The sequence below is a fragment of the Urocitellus parryii genome, chromosome 3 (assembly GCF_045843805.1).
Source record: "Urocitellus parryii isolate mUroPar1 chromosome 3, mUroPar1.hap1, whole genome shotgun sequence".
Lineage (NCBI taxonomy): Eukaryota > Metazoa > Chordata > Mammalia > Rodentia > Sciuridae > Urocitellus > Urocitellus parryii.
Window position 1 is genome coordinate 159,333,641 of NC_135533.1, and position 17,194 is coordinate 159,350,834.

Here is a 17,194-nt window from a genome sequence, read left to right on the forward strand (position 1 = left end):
TTTTCCAGTTTTGCAACTGACAAGCTTGAGTTACCTTTCAGTTGATTTATCAGCCATTTATGTATGTGTGTGTGTATGTATATATATATATATATATATATTTTTTTTTTTTTTCTTTCCTTTCTTTCTTCCCTGAATCATTCTCAGATTTTGGACCCTTTATTGTTCTTTCTTGCATGCTTAAGTCTTTAAGCATTTGCCCAAATGAGAACCTGGGTTGGCATAGCTTTGTTTCTAAAGAATTCCCTTAATGTGAAAGAAGAAGAATAATAGTCTCTCAAGTCAAAGGAACCTCCTTGGATATTTTTTCTAGGCTCTCTCTGTTTAAAATGGATAAGAAATGATATTTCTCTTGACAAACATCCACTATACAAGTAGCAAGATACTTTCAGAATGTTAGAATGGATTTAATACAGTTCTGTGCTGGTGTAATGCCTGGGACTCTAATAGACCTAGGAGCTGAATCCAAAGCAAGCACACAAGAGTCTTTATTGCAAGCTTGAGCCTGGACTCAAAACTGTTTCCAATGTAGAGGTCCCAGGGAGTGAGTCTCAGTCCTTTGTTCAGTGAGATTTTATAGGTTTTTGGGGATACTCTATGCATCATAACATCACACAGCAAATCATTCCATACTGCGGAAAAATCAAACAACTATTAACATTGATTAGCACATTCACTGGTGGGAACAAGTTGGGTAAGGGTGATTGGTTAGTACAAGAGGGGGGGTTCCCTTTGAACTGACTGGTTTAAGCCATGAGGAGTGTACGTGCTAAACTACATGGTTTCCCAACATGTTATCAACCACCATAAACTACTGGGGTGTCATCTAGCATCCCTGGTATTTTTCCTGTCTCATGCTGATTGGTGGTTATTAGGGGGTTGCTATGGGTCCTCACCTAGCCTAACTGAGTCAGGGACACCTGGTGCCACAGATCTCTCCTGTTATTGACAGACAAACAGCTCATCAGGGTGGCTATCTGCCTAAAAAGGCTCTGTGGGTTTTTCCAAGGACAGGGGTCACGCACCCTTCCTTAGGACAGGCCTTGAGGTAGAAGCTGCTATTATTTATTATTTTCAAAAATGGAGTCACATCAGGTTCTCACTGGGAATTTCTCAGTATGACACATGCTGCTGAGATATTTTATATCTAGAAGCCTGTGTTTTCTCATCAAAAAAAAAATGGATTTTTTAGAGGACTCAGTTGGAAAATGACTTCATGGGGATTATTAATATAAGTAGGTGCTGTGCTTCCATAGATGATGAATCCTTGAAGTTACTGTGTAGATAATGCTTAACTATTATCTGAAACATTATCAATTTTTTTTTCAGGAGCTTATAATCTTCTCATATGAGCACTTATGTTGTAAGGATCCGGCAAATCGTTGGAGAAAGAGACCACAAGAGACCAGCTTCATGCAATGGGCAGGAGGGAGTTTATTGAAGAGGATCCTAATTCAGCACGCTGAGGCTCAAGGCTCACTCAGGAAGGGAGAGCAGCCCAGAGCCCAGAGCAGAGGTCAAGCACAGCTTAAGTACACTTTCTGGAGATGGCGGTGGGCTTTGCATACATCAGAACAAATCATCATGAGGCACGGGAAAATTGAACAACAAATCTGAGACGTGATTAGCACATTCATTGGCGGGAACAGGTCGGGCGGAGGTGATTGGTCACTCCTAAGCGGGGTACACATTCCAACTGATTGGTTCGGGCCCTGTGACAAACTGCACAGGGCCCTAGGCTAAATGGCCAGTAGGGCGTTGTCTTAACTATCTCAGGAATTTCAGGTTCTGGGTGTAACAGAGGAACTTAATAATACCTAATCTTTTACATTTTAATTCAAGCTTTCCAGCTTAGAAACTTTACCCTTTCAATGTCATCCACATGCCAAACACAAGGTCAAATCTTTCTTTTCTGAAATCCAGATTCCAATTCTCTGATGTTTCATTATACTGCCAGTAATTTTATATTCCACCTTGGTCTCCTTTTTTTCCTGTGCCCTCTCTATTAAAAAAAAAAAAAAAATTTCTCATATACCTCTATAGCCTAAGTCCTTCTTTGTTTCAAACACATAGGGCTTGGTGGCTTTCACATCCCTCTAGATCCGCCTGAAAGGGTAAAGTTTCTAAGCTGGAAAGCTTGAATGTAGAAGATTAGGTATTATTAAGTTCCTCTGTTACACCCAGAACCTGAAATTCCTGAGATAGTTAAAACATCGCCCTACTGGCCATTTAGCTTAGGGCCCTGTGCAGTTTGTCACAGGGCCCCGAACCAATCAGTTTGAATGTGTAACCTGCTTAGGAATGACCAATCACCCCCGCCCGACCTGTTACCGCCAATGAATGTGCTAATCACGTCTCAGAGTTGTTGTTCAATTTTCCCGTGCCTCATGATGATTTGTTCTGATGTATGCAAAGCCCACCGGCCTCTCCAGAAAGTATACTTAAGCTCTGCTTGACCTCTGCTCTGGGCTCTGGGCTGCTCTCCCTTCTTGAGTGAGCACGGAGCCCCAGCGCACTGGAATGGATCCCCAATAAATCCCCTTGTGCCAATTGCATGGAGTAAGTCTCTTGTGTGGTCTCTCCCTCCGACACTCTGCCGGACCCCTTTTATAAGCCTGATTAAAATTAATAAACCCTGATTAAATTTCTCACATATTTAATATCAACATATATTTTGATATATAAAGGGGTTTTAAGATAAATTGTAGCTGATGTTTGCCTTTGATGTAAATTTGAAGGATATGGAAAGTAAGACTAAGGACCTTCTCCCTGAGATGTTATCATTTAGAATCCCAAGTTTCAGCCAGGGATTCTAAATGACAAAAAAAGAAACTTGCATGTGAGTGGCATGGGACCTTTGCCCCTCCCCCCACCCTAAAGGGTCAACTGATCCCAATACAATAAGATTCAGGAAATTTTCTATTAACATTCCTGTCCCACTTTAATGGATCCGTGCACAACCGTACAATAAACCCCTGCAAGTGCCTTCCCCTCCTACACTAAATGAAGCCTAGGTAACTCAGACATTTGGTACAGCATGTGTCCATTTTCTTCCCCCAAAATTAGCCTCACCAAAATTCCACCAATTCCACTTCTAAATTCTGACTCTTCTCATCTCCTGCCTTCATCATGTGTGCATAATTTGCCCTAAAAAAAAGTGAACTAGTGAAGCCAGATTTAAAATTAGGTAGTCAGTGAAGTTAGGTAAATTGGGTCTAATACTGAGTGAAATCTAAAATGGAGGCCATGCTGAGAATGACTCAGGTAAAACAGGACAACTCATGGAATGTTAATGAAGTCCCAAAAAGGCCCTAGGCCAAAGTCCACCTCAAAGAAATGTTAATAGAGCCCAGGAAACAGCCCCCAACAGATTTGGAGATAGCCCATCCCAGAGAAGTGATAAGCCCATCCCAAAAGTCCTTCCTGTCCCTTTGGCCCACCTGTGTCCTAATCCTTCCCCTTTGCATTCCATCACCAAAACTATAAAAAGGGGAAACAACTGCACTTCCACGGATTCTACCTCTTGGGTCCCCTTCTTCCTCCGGGAGAAGTCTTTTCTGCTGTCCTTTAATAAACTTCTAATTTCTACTCTGTCCTTGCCTCGGCTTGCTTCTTTGGTGTTATTCTTCAACATCTGGGAAGCAAGGACTCATCACCGGTCAACAGCGGTAACACTAAGATTTCACAAATACTAAAATGGGAGCCACAAGTTGAAACACAGATATGAGAATGTTTTGTTTTTGTTTTAAGCCCTATCTTTATTTTTTATTTATTTTTTGTTCTCTATTATCTACAATGTGGAAAATGAAACAAAACACAACAACAACAACAACAACAACAAAAATAAAACTGTGTTCACTGGAAAAGAATGATCTATTTTTGAGCACTTTATGGTTGGAGCTTCTTGTTCCCACTGAGGGCATTTTTTTTTCTCCTACTTTTAGGGCAGGAAGAGAAATATTGTTAAAGAATGGTATCCATCAACCCTGGCATATAAAGTCATTGATTAGGCTCTTTAAGTCCTTGACACCAGTGGACCCATAGCTCTCAAATCTGCAATGTGGGTATTTTGAACTGAGATATGATGAAGAGGGTAAAACTTGAGGGCTTGGCATTTTATTAGTCACATATAGGTAGTATTCTGGATATGCTGGGTTATGTTATTAATATTGATTTCAACTCTTTTTATTTTATTGATATCACTGGTTACCATCGGTGATGAGTCCTGCTAACCCTGTTGAGCTTTGAACATTAGAGAAGCACACTAAGGCAAGCATATGAAGCAGGGTTTATGTCACAAGGGGACAGAATTGTGACTTATGCAGTTGAGGGGAAAAAAAAAGTCCACGTGTTTCTTTACCCTTTCAATGCTTTATTCACCCAAATTACTCAATACAATTTCACTCTGTAGGTTCTTAATCAATAAAATGACAATCCTATATGCTAGGCACTGAAATACACATGATTAATTCACCTCAAACAATTCTAGACTAAGTAATTCACAGCAAAAAATTCTATATAATTCTAAGCACAAAACACAATCATGAAAGGCTAATAAAAGACTTTTTCTCTGCATGCTAAATTCAAAAGTCTTAAGCCTTAGGCTTTATGTCCAGCAGATGCACACTCACCTAGATCATGGTGACCAGTTCCACAACCAAGGCAGGCTTTCCTTGGTGTATACTGGATGACCAGTTGAGGAGAGAGTTGTAGGGATAAGTTGCAGCTCTTGCCAGTGTTCAGAGGAGGTGGTGGAATTTGAGAGTGGTGGGGATCATGAAGAGGATCAGGAAATAGTGACAAGTGATGGGATGTCAGGTCCTCATTAGACACTCCAGCTTGAGTGCATCCATCTTTCTGCTGGCTGAAATCTTGTTCATCAGCTCTATTATTTATACTAAATTTGGGGGCTTATGACTCCCCTTTCAATTCTTATCAGCTACCACCAGATTTCTCCAGGACATCATTTACCCTGGGGTCAGAAACACCTGTTCTTGTTATGCTCGAATTTGGGACCCCCAAAAGACCACCAGAGATGCAAGATCTATGTAAGCAGCAAAGAGGTGTTTATTGTGAGCTAGCTCAGTCCTCCACGCACACACAGCAACTGGTGAGAGGCCCCTAGCCCAGGTTTTGCAGCAGTTTTATACATTCTTTGGAGAAGCCAGGGACCCCCACATCCATCATATCATCTCTTACCAAATCATCACACACCGTGGGAAAATCAAATGACAACTCTAAAACATGATTAGCACATTCACTGGCGGGAACAAGTTGGGTAGGGGTGATTGGTTACTACAAGAGGTGGATTCGTTTGACCTGATTGGTTTAAGCCAAGAGGGGTGTTCATGCTGAACTACATGGTTTCCCAGCATGTTATCAACCACCATAAACTATGGGAGGGCCATCTGGCATCCCAGGTATTTCCCTGTCTCATGCTGATCTGTGGCTGCTAGGGGGTTGCTATGGATCTCCACCTAGCCTGACTTAGTCAGGGACACCTGGCTCAGCAGATCTCTCCTGTTATTTGTAGATAAACCACTTAGGAGGGTGGGAATGTGCCTAGCAGTGCTCTGTGGGTCTTTCCAAGGATAAAGGTCATGTCCTTTCCTTGGACAGGCTTTGTTCTGAGGTAGAGGCTGGTTTTTCAGTCTGGTGTTCTCCACCCTGATCTTTTTGCCTTTCCCTCCAATCAGGTGAGAACAGTGTGCCAGGGCCTTCACTCTGTTTACAGGGTGAGCGGAAGTAACTTATTTGAGGTCATCATGAGGACTCTGTGGGTGTGCCTTGCAAGACTGCAGGTTTCAAACTGGAGTTTTTAAAATGGAGTTGCTTGGACTCAGGCCTAAGGCAACCCTCACAGTTTATTTTTAAAAAGGTAACATAGATTTCTCCCATGAGACAAAATTGGGCCATAACTGGTATCCTGGTATCCCAAGAGGTGAGGTGTTCTGCCCTTTTTATATATGTCCTAGGCTTTCTTTTTCCTCATTTTCCCCCATATCTTTCTCATCCCTGCCTACCTGACTAAGCCCAGGAATTCTTGGTGGGTAGCCAAAAGTTGCAAAACAGGTGGGCTGAGGGGGGAAGGGCAGAATGGATTAGCCAAGGACACATTTACAACCTAGTAGCTCCCAGTAGGGTGGGGAAATTCCTGGGACAGGTTACCTTAACAACAAGTTAGAGGAGGGGCTGGTTCTTGATAAGGGTGGAGGAAGGGCTCTGAAAAATTAACATTTCAATCCCTCAGGGAACTGTGTCCAATTTCCAAGACTCACTCAAAATTGGCTTCCTAGATCTGACTCAATTTACCTATCTACACTGACTGTTATCTAATTCTGGCTTCATTATCAATGTGAATACTGGAAATACTTAAATTACCCTTGTACCTTATGTGTTGTTTTTATTGGGCATTTTTACTTTAGGAAGTTGCTTTCGGGTTCAAAGTTCAATCTGTCATCTAAAAAGAACAGAGAACAGAAAAAGTTAAATAAAATTTGACAGTGATTGTCATTATTTTATATTCATTCCTGAGTAATATACAAGCATATATAATCCATAAACTCAAATGACCTTATATGTAAGTTTAAATGAAAATGTTCTGTTGGTTGGGCTAGATCCCACTTACAGAAGAAAACCTTACCTTAAAATAATAGCAGCCTGAGGCTCTGAGGTACATTTCTGAAATTCTAGCCTTATTAATACCTGGATTGGATAATATTCCCTGTCACTCAAAAAGAAGGCTCACTGGTCTCCTATTCAATGCGCATGATCTGAAGCCCTTTCCAATCAAGAGCATTTAGTGAGAACTATCCAATCCTGTGTGTTATCAGGGAGGAGAAGGGTGGGCTTTCACTATCACTTCTTGTCTCCTGTGTTCTCTGTTTTTGCCATTTGGCTGGACTTTGGACTCACGCTTCAAAGTCCAGGTTGCTCTGCTGTGCAGGAGCTGAAGATCCCAAGGTGGACAGACTCCTGAGCACCAGGCAATGGTGAGTGTGTAGTTGCCTGAGGAGGGAGGCTGGGGAAGAAAGACTATTGGAACCACAAGACTGGCTGTGGCGGAAACAGGAGCTAACAGATTGGGACTCTGGGCAGTCTCTGAATTCTGTAGTCCTAAGTCCTCCCCTGTGGCACTATGTTCTCAGTCCTACTGAAAAACCAGGTGGGGAGCATGTCAGTGGCAGAGGCTCTTTGCTGCCTTCCTTATGCTCAAAGGGAATCCTCAGCCCCTGCCTAAAATACTCCCTGGCCGGTGTGTCCTGCAGCCCAGTGTCTTCCCAGATGCTGGAGATTGATAGGTAGAATAATTATTGTCAGGCTCGAATTTGGGACCCCCAAAAGGCCACCAGAGATCAAGATCGATGTAAACAGCAAAAGAGGTGTTTATTGCGAGCTAGCTCGGTCCTCCAGGCGCACACACACCAACTGGTGATGCTGAGAGGCCCTGAGCCCAGGGTTTTCAGCAGTGTTATACATTCCTTGGAGAAGGCAGGGACCTCACTTACATCATAGCATCTCTTTAGCAAATCATCACACACCGCGGGAAAATCAAATAACAACTCTAAAACATGATTAGCACAATTACTGGTGAGAACAAGTTGGGTAAGGGTGATTGGTCAGTACAAAAGGGGTATTCATTTGAACTGATTGGTTTAAGCCAAGAGGGGGTGTTCAAGCTGAACTACATGGCTTCCCAACATGTTATCAACCACCATAAACTACTGGGAGGGTCATCTGGCCTCCCAGGTATTTCCCTGTCTCATGCTGATCTGTGGCTGCTAGGGGGTTGCTATGGATCCCCACCTAGCCTGACTGAGTCAGGGACACCTGGCACAACAGATATTTCCTGTTATTTGTATATAAACAACTTAGCAGGGTGAGAATGTGCCTAGAAGTGCTCTGTGGGTCTTTCCAAGGACAAAGGTCATGTCCCTTCCTTGGACAGGCTTTGCTCTGAGGTAGAGGCTGATTTTTCATTATCAAAATCAAATCTCCACAGCCGTTTTCCTGCAGAAGTGGAGCTGTGGTTTTTGGGTTTTTAATACATATTTTTTATGCTCTTTTTTTTTTATATTAGTTATTGGCGGACACAACATCTTTGTTTGTATGTGGTGCTGGAGGTTCGAACCCGGGCTGCACGCATGCCAGGCGAGCGTGCTACCGCTTGAGCCACATCCCCAGCTCCTTTTTATGCTCTTTTTAAATTTGGTATTCTATGAGCAAAAATGTAATTTCTACTTTCCTCTTGAGCTAGCTAATTTTTATTTTGACTTTCTTTATTTTTACTTTATTCTATTATTATTATTATTATTATTATTATTATTATTATTATTATTTTTATTTTGTTGTTGTTGTTAAAGTTAGTTGATCAAAGGGATACTTTCCTACTGAGCCATATTCTTGGTAGGTTTATATTTATTTTGAGACAGTTCCTAGTTAAGTTGCTAGAGATTATCCTTGTTATAGTTTGATTTATCTAGACTTTTCTATTGCAATAAAGCATACAATTTTTACATACATATGGATTCATATATGGATTTTATTTATATTGAAATTTCTTGATGATTACTTTAATATTATAATTTCACAATATATATGAATGTCAGGTCATGATAAGTACATTTTTTTGGTCTTATAATTGAAAAGTTTCTTGGCTAAAGTTACATATAATTTTATAGATGAAATATAAAAATTTATGCTTTGATTCCTTATTTCATTTAAATAAAGCTTATGAAATTTTAAATTATGTATTATTGTTGTATTTAATAGTCAGGTTTATTATGACATACCATAAAACATGGAATGTAATTTGCTCTCCTTCAGTATCCAGTAGTTCCCCTTTCCCCATTCTCCTACTTTTTTCTATTCTGTATTTATTTATAGTTCTAAAAAATTATTCCTATATAGAATAAACATAAAAGTAGACTTCACTGATATATTCATATTTGTACATAGCAATTTTGGTGAGATATATATTGTTTGTTAATTTGGGGAAAAATTATCGCATTTATAATGATTAGTTTTATCATCTATATATGAGATGTATAATTCAGTCTTTTATGTGCTTCTCATGATTTTTATTTTCTCATAGATTCTACACATTTTGTTTCGAAAATTGTACACATGTGAAATAGCACATGCATAAGGCACCTATATAAAAGTTATACATAGTTTTTTATGCTTTTTTTTAAATTGGATATTCTATGACCAAAAATGTAACTGCCCCTAGTGACCATTTTTCCCACAGATTATTATTTTTCTCTTCCAAGATGTATATAGTATTGAGCAATCCCCCTGGGCTTCAAGTGTTTGAATGAGTACCATTGTGTACTCACATATTATCATGGTCACATATATTCTAATTTCAGTAAGTCTCTGTGATGGGGAGTATCATGTATCTTCAATAGCAAAATAGTTTCCACCAATAAATACTAATTGAAACTCATTTTGAGTTTATGAGTATTCATTTGTTTTATATCTTCATTGGTATTACTTAATTTTGTTCATTATGGGTTTTTATTTTGCATTTCTTTAATTTCTAAAGATTTTGAATTTTTTATTTTTAATAAATATATCTCATGCATAAATTTTCAGTTCATACTTTTGGCCTTTATTTCTTTAGTGACTTCTGGCTTAAAAGATGACAAAATGGATCCAAAAATGCAGCTAGAGTTTGATTTAAAAAAAAAAAAAGTTTTGACTAGTTTTAAAAATTGCCCTTTTCTTTCCTCATCATGTATTATATATTTCTTATGTTAATATAAGTGTAGGTTATTTCAAGTTGATTCTAGGGCTTATCTTTAGAAAGTATGATGGAAAAATTAAAGAAAGAATATCTCTCTAATCTCTGGCTGCAGAAAAATGAATTTCCTCAAAATCAAGAAGTAAATTTTTAAATGACATATTTACTAAATATCCACTCTTTAAAGAATTTTTTTTATATTTTTGGCAATAAATCATAAATTTTATTATATGGATTTTGGAGTTTTATATAAAATCACATAGAATAAGATTTGGCAAATCCTTTAGATTCATAAACAATTTATTGTTTACTTAATGATATGTTTTGGAGATAGTAACTAATGAACATATTTATTTTTAGAAATAGTTACTTTTTTGTTGTTGATGTTTTCAATTTCTAATGAGCCTTTTAGATTTATTTTCTTACTGAGTCACTCAGGGCCTCTGATGTGTTGTTTTCATCCTGTAATCTCTATGAAATCTGTCTTGAGAACTCTGTTTCTGAGACTTTCTTAACATATAAGGGGAAAAAAAAGTATTTGTGTCACACCTGAAATGTCTTCTCAAGGCACTGTCTTCAAAATGAAAAGAAAAATGTATTTCTCCAGACTGACATTCCTGTGTCAGGAGCAAATGAGCCTTTTGAGGGACTTTGAAAAAAAATTTTATACACTTCTGTCTCTGGATAGTTTTCTGTGTGTTGCTGAATTGCCTTTTAGTGTCCAGAAACCCATGTTTTCTCATCTATATAATGGAAATAATTTTAGAGGACAAAAGACGAATAATGCTGTATGTGCTGTAGTGCAAAGCTGGACAAAGCACCTGGAAGACACTGTGCAGATACTAATTGTTTAACCATCATCTGCCACTCACAGAAATTTTCTTTCAAAAGTTTGTAACAACCTTTTCACAGAAGGTATCCATGTCATCCACCTTCCCAAGTATAAAAGGTTGAATCTTCCTTTTCTGAATTCCAGATTCCATTTCCCTTGTAGTTCAAGGTGGTGCAAATAATTATGTTTTTTCTTGTCTTCTTTTTATATTGTGTTTCTAATAAAAAGGTTCTCTGCTCCAAGCCTATATTCCCCATGTTCAGCTACATTTAGAAAATAAGATAGAAAATCATTTTTGATGATTTATAAAGGAGAGTTGAGAATACTTCTGGCTAATGTCTCCCTTTCTTAGAAACTGATCCAGAACTTCACTGGGTCCTGAAAAGAGAGCACAATAACCAATCAGATATATAAAAAAATTGTTGATTGATTGTATATTCTCTTCTGAGGTGTGTCTGTTCAGGTCCTTGGCCCATTTGATTGGGTTATTTGTTTTGTTGGTGCTTAGCTTTTGAGTTCTTTATATACCCTAGAGATTAGTGCTCTATTTGATGTGTGAGGTGTAAAAATTTGCTCCCAGGATGTAGACTCTCTGTTCACCTCACAGATTGTTTCTTTTCTTGAAATGAAACTTTTTAGTTTGATTTCATCCCATTTTTTTTTGATTCTTGGCTTTAATTCTGTGCTATAGGTGTCTTATTAAGGAAGTTGGGGCCTAATTCCACATGATAAAGAATAGGGCCTACTTTTTCTTCTATTAGACAGAGTCTCTGTATGTATCACTGCCTAAATATCAAGAGACTTATTAAGAGTTTTGTTGTAGTTGTTGTTGTTGTTTTCTGGAGTTCCACCATTTATTTTATTATGAGGTCTACACTGATTGCCTTAACTTCATAACATCAATCATGTGGCATCATGGTATTTTGGTCAGCAGTAGACTTCATGTACAACAATAATTATAGCAAATATCTTAGCCATGGTACTAATCTATATCATTTAGATTCTTGTAATTACACTCAGAGATTCAGAAAATTGCAGAATATTCTTAGGATAAATTTACAGAATGTATTTCCATTAAGTAAGAAATCATTTATATGCATATTGTGCAATTATTTACTGTATAGTGGACATAACTCTTATTTGTTGCATTTTCAAATTTACTAGAGCTTTTTCAATTGTATCTACTTTTTCTTTTTTTTTTTTTTTTTTTACTTCAGATTGAGCCCAGGGGTTTTTAACCACGGAGCCACATCCTCAGTTTATTTATTTATTTATTATTTGGAGGCAGAGTCTTGCTGAGTTGCTAAGTGCCTCACAAAGTTGCTTGAACTTTCTTAAAATTTATAATCCTCCTGCCCATCCTCCTCAGTCACTGGAACTACAGTTGTCCATCACCAGACCTGGCTCATTTCTTTTTAAAAGCACCAACACTGATATTGGTAATTCTTTCTGTGTTATGTTCATCTTAAATAGCTTCTAATTTTGCCATTTTGCTTAAGATTTTCCTTACTTTTAGTTTTATAAAATTTACTTTTTTGGGGATGGATGATTTGATAATGAATTATTAGTCATTTTATGGCTTACCAATTTTTGTGTGTTTTATTTTCAACCTTAGGTTTAGATAAATTCCAATTATTGCAGCCTCATCGAGGTCTAAATGATAGTTTAGATTGTAATTGATACAAAATAACCTGTATGGATATTGTTCAATGAATGAAACCACCACTTAACGCAGTTTTTTGATTGCACTGTATATACCCAAAGGACATAAAATCAGCATACTGCATTGACACAGCCACATTAATGTTTATAGCAACACAATTCACAATAGCTTAGCTATAAAAGTAACCTAGGTTCCATTCAACAATGAATGGATAAAAAAATTGTGGCTTATGTATACAATGGAATGTTACTCAGCCATAAAGAAGAATGAATTTATGACATTTGCCAGGAAATGCATGGATCTGGAGATTTTATGCTAAGTAAAACACACCAATCCTTTAAAACCAAAAGTTGAACATTTTTGCTGATATGTGAAAACTTTTAAAACTCATAAAGTGGGGGAGGGGTAAGAAAAGAAGATCAATAGATTACACAATGGTAGACCAAATAAATAAATGAATAAATAAATAAAAGGGAAGGGGATAGGAATATAAAAGACATGTAAATGTATAAAAGTATGTAAGTGAATCCCACCTTTATGGTCACCCACAAGAATAGGATTTAATTAGAATAAGATATAGCCCATGCTTGCATAATTTCATGAAAATTGATTTTACTATCAGTTAGAACTAAAAGAACTTATAAAACAAAAAAAACAACTTATATTTGTTTGAAAAGCTGTATGCTTATCTTATTACATGCATCATACAATACATACATCTATCAAATTTTGTTGCATATTTATATTTTTATTTCATACATTAAAATTGATAAAATTTTTAAAAAAGTAAATCCAAACAAGATTGTTGTTGATATTTTCAATATTAATAACACACATAAATACCATAAAATGTTTGAACTTAAATTTACTATTGAATGTTTTCTTTAAATGGTCTGTCTACCTTGTTACATTTCAAAATTTCTCTTATGCCATTGGTATTGGAATTATTAGAGATATCACTACATATTCAGAAAAGCCAGCTCCGTCACAGAAATAATAAATAAGATTGTACACCTTAGAAAATCTCTAATTAATGGTTGGACAATTAAAATTTGAGGATTCCCTTTCTTATATCTATATTTTTTTCATCTGAATGATATGTACAATTTAGCTCATGCTATAAAAAATTACAAAATATATATTTTTTGTGGTAATGCCTGAGTTTTATATTGTATTTCATAAATGTGGAGTATATATATACTTTTTTGGACTTAACTACTTTTTCTGCAGAAGTAGATAATAGTGTCATCATGTTCAAAAACAACTTAGTAATTAGTCACTACCTACATGATAATCTATTAACTCTCATTTCAACTTCAGTTACATTACAAACCGTGAAAATGTTCATGTGGTCAATGTGTTATTTATTTACATATTCTTGTTTCAGGAATTGTTAACATTCAGGGATGTAGCCATTGATTTCACTGAAGAGGAGTGGGAGTGCCTTCAGCCTGCTCAGAAAAACTTATATAGAGATGTGATGTTAGAGAACTACAAAAACTTGGCCTTCCTTGGTAAGTATAATTTCCCTTTAGAATTTTAAATTAATAATTATTATGTGATTTACTTCTCTTGCAGAATATCTTCTGGGAACTTCTCTATAAGAATGAGTTTCAGATTTGTGCTTCAAAAAAAAAAGGGCGTTTTTTAGCACAGACATTTCACTCTTTAATAAATATTATTTTACTCTTTAATCTCTTCCTTTTTCCGGTATGTTATATGTCTTTCAGTTTAGATAAATAGTACCTAGCATAATTCAGTGATGTAAACTATTATAGCCTACACATAGCAGTTGAGAGGGCCAAATGTCCAGGAGGAAACCAAACTTAAAAATGTTGATGGGGTAGTTATCCAGCAGAAAATATTTTTCAGAAAGCTTAGGTTTATTTCTTTTGTTTGTTATCATTGAAAACATACTGCCCTATGTTTATCACATTTTCAAATTCTTTTTAGTCTTTTTTTTTTAAGTGATGTCCCAGTTTATTCAGGTTAACCACCAAAACTTACCTATCATTTTGAGGGCCAGAATGATCTGTTACAAATCTTCTTGTGAAGAAACCTGTAAGGAATCAAACAGAAGAGAGAGACACACAGACACACAGTGCAAAGGAAAAAAGAAAAAGTGGCTACTCCTCTTCATGGCAGCATGTAGTATACTCCAAAATTACATAGCTTCTATTACCATGACTACATTTCTAACCTAGTATTTTCTCAATCCCAAGTGCTAACTAAGCAATATAAGGTACAGTTCAAACAAACACAGAGTCCCTTCTCCCTAAGAACTTTACCACTGAAACTAGATAGTGCACCTGTATAGTTATCTTAGAAGCTTCAGGGAGAAACTGCTGGGCATTACAATTGTGGGACTCAGGGTGCCAGTCACCATCACCTCCACATTTTCCTGTCTATTTCCATTGTCAGTATACCTATAGCTCCCCCTCCCCATTTTTTAAAGGCCTTTTGAAAAAAAATAGTATCAATTTTCTCCTTAATGATGGTGGGGGCAAAAAATAGGCAGGCATAGACAACAGCAAGTGCAACATAACAATGCCAACATCAGTAAGCATCTACCTAGGAATATTTTTTGACCCAGATGAAATTTAGTAAACATACAGTTAGCCAATCCAACAAATCTAAACTTCCATCATCTTGTTGGGCCTTATAAAAGATACTTTAAGTTAATCTAACTCTTTTGAAATAAAATTACTATTATCACTTAAATTGAAGGAACACATGTTATTAAACTTCTGGCATCCTTTTTGATGTAAAATAAGCACAATAGCACATAATCAATTGCAGCCTGATTGTCAAGAATGGCTTGACAGTGTTGTTTTTGTTCTTCATTAAGCATATTAATAGCTATGGAGGCATGACAAATACTTTTTATAATACCATAGGCCAGTTTCATAGTTATTTTGTAAGCCCCTAGAGCTAGTCCAGGGGCACTCACTAAGAAGAATGTCAAAGCATCATATTCTGCCTTAGAGAGAAGGTTCACTGAATCATCACAGTTTTTATCAAGGGGAATAGATCTTTTATGAATACGTTAAGCAGGATAGTGGCCTATTACTGTGAGGATGGTAAGAACACAGTCCGCTAAGGCAACAAAGGGTACCATGAGACATTTTTGCAGGTATGTAACAGACAAGTGAGTACAGATATTATAATGGGTTTTAGAAGTCCAGGATCTCACAGTACCAAATTTCCCACAGCTGGTGTACAAAAAACTGAGCAACATTGCTATTGAGATCAAAGCATTTACAGAGTTTTGTGTGAGTTTAGCAATCAAAGAAGTAACTAAGTGATCCAGAGGGCATTCTAACCCCATTTGAGCCAATACCTATTGAGATGAGGCTGTTAACAATTTTAAATTCCCCCAAGTCACTGCAATTATAATATCTTGGGGTCCTTTTTTAATGGTTATTCTCTTTCAAGGTGAATAATCATTGCCCTTTTGTTTGGGGGGACTCTCCTCTTCCAGGATTAAATAAAACTTAGGAATCATCTTGTGAAGTTCCTGTTATCTATTTAAAATTGCTACATCTCATGCATTGAGCTAGAGTCCAAACAGGACCTGTTGTCACAAGCGTAGCAGTCTATGCTTTTCCCCATGTGATTAGAGGATCTTGTCATGCTGGGTCTGGTAGAATCCTATATATTACATATTTTTTTTTTTTTGGTAATGGCTGTTTGGGAATAAAATGTCTATTCAAGGCTGTTGACTATTTTTGAGCATTAATTTTGTGTTGTATAATGATCACATTAACTGTAAATAAAACAATATTTAAAGCATCATTAATATGAGAGAGGCTTGATCCCTTTTTTTGTTTCTGTTTTAAACGGCAATTTTTAAGGATATAATTTGCTCATTCAACCAAAGCTTGTCCAGAAGGATGATGAGAAATTTCATGATTTAAAACCATATCTTACTGATAAAAAAAATTGTGCAAAAGAACGAGATGTGTAGGCAAGGGCATTATCTGTCTTTAAGTGAATAGGGCCTCTGAGAGCAGATCATGCTTGGTTTCTTGCCATGCTCTCTGCTGGAACTGACTTGGAAGTTTTTTTTCTTTTAGATTCAATTCTGTTAGTAATTTTTTTCTTTTGATTTGTGTTTTGCAATAATTCATTAATAATCATAAATATTTTGAAGTGAAGACTCATTTGTTGCATGCTTGGATTCTATATATATATATATATATATATATATATTCATACTTCCCTTTATATATCCTATAGGTTTTAAATTTTTTACAGTATCTCACTAAGTTGCTTAGACTGGACTTGACCTTATGGTCCTGCTTGATAAGCTTCTCCCATATTGGTAGAATTTCAGCTTTTTTCACTAGGAATGCCTCTCTCATTTTTTCTAAAAGAATTATTCACACACATATTTTGAGCTTATTCATATTAACATTTTTTGTCTCAATTTCACTCACTAAACTTTCTTTAAATAGTTATTTAGTGTTCTTTGAGTAATTCATAATTGTCAGTATTCTAATGTTCCCTTCTTAATGTTTTGTTTGTTCACTTGGATTAAGCCATGCTTTTCTTTATCTTTATTAGCTGTACTATTTTAATTGATTTGTTCATTAAAACAGCTAACAGTAGATTATATAGTCGTTTTTGGGAAAAATAGTATCAAAAGTTTTAAATAAATAAAAATAGGCAAGTACAGTGCTACATCCTTGTAATACTAGCTAATTGGGAGGCCATGCAAAAGTACTTCAAGTTTGAGGCAAGTCACAGATATTTAGAAACAACATGACTCAATAAGTTTAAAAAGACTTATGTTGTAGTTCAGTGATATAGAATTTTGGGGCTTAATCCCAAGCACCACACATAAAAAAATTTAAAGTTGGATGACCTAAAGATCCAGAAATGTCAGCACTAAATATATATCCATGAACAATTAAATCAGCCAATTGAAGAGATACCTCTGCTTTTGTGTTTA